Source organism: Morone saxatilis, unplaced genomic scaffold (assembly GCF_004916995.1).
Source record: "Morone saxatilis isolate NCDOM2014 unplaced genomic scaffold, NCSU_SB_2.0 Contig16, whole genome shotgun sequence".
Classification (NCBI taxonomy): Eukaryota; Metazoa; Chordata; class Actinopteri; family Moronidae; genus Morone; species Morone saxatilis.
Genome location: NW_023339718.1, coordinates 139,826 through 144,807, shown reverse-complemented (window position 1 = coordinate 144,807; position 4,982 = coordinate 139,826).

Here is a 4,982-nt window from a genome sequence, read left to right as displayed (position 1 = left end):
GGGAGGATTCTAAGAAACATTTATTGTTTATTCTTATATATTAGTGATAATGTATTCTAATAAATTACTCATATCATCTATCCATATACCTCCTATCTATTGATCTAACTTCTTAAACATACATCAAAATACACCTCTACACCTCATCCTTCATATAAACAGATATACTCCTTCATCAAATCTAAAATACACTCTATCAGATACACTATATAAACTTATACCTATCATATACTATCTATTCCCGAATATATGAATATATACAATCCATTATGGCAGCCAAGAGAAAATAAAACTCACCTAACTAAAAACAAAAAATCACATAATTTTAGATTTTATTGAGTACATGTATGAACTTACACAACATACTAACAAACCAGACTTTAAATAGATATTCCAGGAAAACACATTTCCATCTTTCTTCTCTCAAGCTATATAAACACAGAAGTGAAATCAACTATTTAAGAACACCCTCTCTAGACACACAGTGGAACTCAACATTCTATATAAAGCTAAAAGTATTAATCCTATCGGCTGAACCATTATTCATTATTTATTTTAACACATGATTCTTCTCTATTAAACCATACACACATCTATACACTCATATATATTCCGGCATACATTCCAAGCATTCATTCACTTTTGGATACATCTCATTGTGAATATTCTCCACTCGACTATATATCTTTTGTATTAAAAATATTCCCTGATATTTGAACCTACTTTACTACAAATATATCGCTATAAATCGATGCTATCAGCGGAAACCCTTTCATTAAAATAAAATGATCATAATAATTATACCAATCACCCCCCACTCCTAATACACTACCTTTATTGACGATACAAGACAATCTTAGAACAGTTAATCCTCTTGTAATAAGCATAATCACTTTCTCTAAACCTCGATCATTCTCCTCTCACATAAAAATCTCATACTCAACAAGAATCGTATTGATTGATTATTAGCTCTTGGAAATAATAATTAAACATCTAGCATAGCTGCATGTCGCACCAAGACTGATTACGCTTCACTAGAGCAGAACTAGTGTGATAATTAACAGCAGGTAGAGCAGCACATGATATAACTGTGTCGACTGTAAAGGTCATCACAGATATTTATAGATGAAAAAACAGAATCAAAACCACAGCCTGCTTTTTGTTCCTGAAACAATATTCTCTATCTCAATTTGTAACCTTCGAAAAAAAATAATATCTTCACTCAGATACTAACACATCACACACACCACAGGGCGCCAGTAACATGAGTATTTCTCTCATACATCTGTGGTATCCGTACCCTTTCGTATTACAGAGTAGTAATAACTCTTAAACCTTCCTCTCCCTTCTTCTCACTGCTGGCTCTTTCAGAAAAATGATACAGCTTATTATATCATCTGGAGCTTCATTCTAACCTGTGAAATATACTCTTTACATCCAGCACTCCGAATATTAACACTACTTGCCCAACGCAGACCACCCATGCAGCAACGACCTTGGGACACGCAGCCAACGAAAAACTGCCCTTTTCAACAGGTAGAACCTAAAACAGAGAGAGAGAGAGTAGAGAGAGAGAGAGAGGCAGCTAGACTATGATCAGAACAGAATTCAGATCAGACATGGAACGTTAGGTGCACAGCAATCCAGTTCAACAACTTTGCATATTATGTGGTCGATCTGATGATGATGAACATGATGAATGATGATGACTAACTAACAACTACTGGCAAGGACAGCGACACGCGACAACAGTTATACTGTATGCACATATCTAATACTATATACATATCTATCAACTTAACCCATAATTATTTATATATACACAATATATTAGCTGTTTTACAATTGGGAGTCCTAACAGACATGGCAGGAGGCTCCACCTAGGATCAGATGAGACACCTCAGGATCGATAATGCACAAGCAACGATCCGGGCGCGGCAAGGTGAAGTTAGTACATCGCCTTAAATTGTGACACTGAATGACGTGCAGAAGAGAGATCGTCAGGAAGCAGAGGAGCTCAGTTGCCATCCACTGGGAAATCCCCCCCGAATCAGATCATTACAGCGCTATTCTATCATTACTTAAGCGGTTTCACCTCTCATGCTGCAACTCTTCGCTCCCTTGTGGCCAGAACAATTAGTATTACAACACAACAACAAACAAGTCATAAACAAAGTAGACAACATTATATAACTAACTTGATTATTATGAAATAGGTCATTTAAACTCTTTAGCACTTTTAATAGTTTAAAGGATATTCGATGCTAATAATAAAATATGAATGAACGGACTGTGATTTTACTTTGTAATGTGATAAATAAATAAATAAACAAATAAATAGATAATACAACAGCTTATTTCTACACTGTGGACCCGCCGCTGGTTTTTCAGAATAAAAGTACAGTTGGCTTCTTGAGGTAACATGTGCACTGTGATCTGATAAATTAGAGTCAGAGTGAAACCTAGAATGAAGCTCAAATTCAAATCCATCGTGTTATATCTAACAAAACAAAAACAACAACACAACAGAGACTTGTTTATCTTCTTACATTAAATTGTGTTTTACACAAAAAAAAGAACATTGAATGTGATCCAGAGCTTCGCTACTGCTGAGGAGGCCATCATGTGACACACAACAGCAGGGGGTCACATCTCTGCTGGTAAAAATAGCACACACAACACACAACACACACACACACACACACAAACACACACAGAGTCAGATCTTCAGTAAACAAGCTGGTGAACGTAGGCAGGACGTTAACAGGGACTCACAGGTAAGAACGCAATGTCTTTATCACAGCTGGGTGTCGGTTTCGATCTCCGCACTTTTCTGACAGGAAGTACGTCTTTATAAAGGTGACAGACAGACCAGACAGACAGACAGACAGCAGACAGACAGACAGACAGACAGACAGACAGACAGACAGACAGATTAGCACTCTTAAAATGAAGAAGTCGATTCATAAACAGCCGGCAGGAACATGACCGAGGACTCCTGGGAAGTCGAGTTCCTTAATCTCTTAGTATATTTAGCTTGTTAACATTTTAACATGTAATATGTCAGTGTAACATGCTAATATTTAGCATGCAAGCAACCTGTGGGTCAGGACCCCCACTAGGGGTCGCCAAAGCTTCACAGGGGGGTCGCGAGGCCTTCTTGATTTTAAGAGATGTAAGAAAACGTTCAATAAAGAAGTAAATAAGTATCTATGATTGTTAAAATGTGTAAAAAAATACATAATATAGACAGAATTGTGTTTAAAATGATCAGAAAATTAATCTGGGATCAATATTCACAGGAAATAATCTGCTCAATATTCATCCAGATTGCTCAGATCAGCTGTTCTGTTAATATAATATATATAATATAATATGAAATATTTATAAAATATGAAGAGGAATCATCAGTCAACGATGAACGACGAGTGAAAAGTGGTCGCTTGAGTGTGAATGTTGGAACAGATGCGATGGATGTGCAGTTCCAGGTTGGATTAAAGCTCCAGTGTGTCACATTGAGGAGGATCTATTGTCAGAGATATAATATTAATATGTATGTTTTCATTAGTTCTTAATCAGCTGAATATAAGAATCATTGTGTGTTTGTTACATTAGAATGAGACGTTTTAATCTACAGAGGGAGCGGGTCCTCTGCTGGTGGCCATGTTTCCTTTAACTCTGGCTCTAAATACGAGCGTTCACATTATTTAGTGAGTTTTACCGCTAACGTAGTTTCTCCTACACACTTCAGAGCTTGTTCATCTTCTTATATTCCCTTTCTTTACCAGGAAATCACTGATTGGACTTAAGTCAGAACCTGGTCCAGAGTCAGAGCCTGGTCCAGAGTCAGAGCCTGGTCCAGAGTCAGAACCTGGTCCAAAAAAAACCTGGACAGGGATTATCTGTGCAAGGCTATCTCGGCCAAAGCAATTCTTTATTTTTCAAAATAAAAGCCTCTTGCTGTGATGTTGTCTGACTCATTAAAAACGTGAGTGACATCAACAGCCTCCAGCCGGCGTCCTGTTTGTCATATTAATGTCTGAGTGATGAGACTCTCTGCTGCATGTAGGTCAGAGAGCAGCTCTGGTTCTGATCACGTTTTAGTAACTGACTGTATAAGACTGTATTTACCTGTATGTGGTTGTATCTACCTGTATACGGGTGTATCTATTTGTATAACTAATCAACCAGTTGTTTAAAAACTGTAAAAACTGGTTTTTGTTTTGATATTTTAGGTTGTTCTGCCTCCATAATGGGTCTGGGAATAATGGAAACATAACTCCCGGAATACACATTTAGTGTTTATTTTACTCCGTTATTTGTTTGTGTCTGTAGCTTTAACCTACAGTTAACATCAGATAATGTCTCATTTTCATATATTAAACATAACATTTTCTCATATTCTGAGCCAGAAATCTTCACTTCAGCACCAAACCTTCCAGTTTTATTCCTATATATATTCTGAAGGTTGTCACAGAGGGCTTTGTTCATGTCTCATTCACAGCCTGTACCAAGGCTGAGACCCAGCAGCTCGAGCCCCCTCATTTTTGGGAAAACAAAAAACAAAAATAGTATTAAAAAAAAAAAGAAAACGTAAAAAATATGCACAGTAGGCCTGTATATATATATATATGTTTCATTCATTTCTCCTCCCCATCCTCCTCTTCGTCTCTCCAGCAGCAGAGATGCGTTCGGAGAGGAAGGTGGACGTCCCGGTCTACGATCTGTCCCTGATCAGAGGACTCTGGGAGGTCCGAGTGAAGAAACAGAGACAGAAACAGAAGAAGGAGCAGGAGCGAATCGAGAACAGCGCCCTCGCCAGGTGAGATGGTCACTGTCACTTCAGTAAGAACTCATACTGTAATTATTAAACTGTACTTGTGGATGTAGAGGGAGGCCAGATCACATATAGGAATATTTGCTTGATTTTGCTAATCTTCAGATATTTTTCCAAAGTCATGTCTTTTTTTTGTTGAACTTAA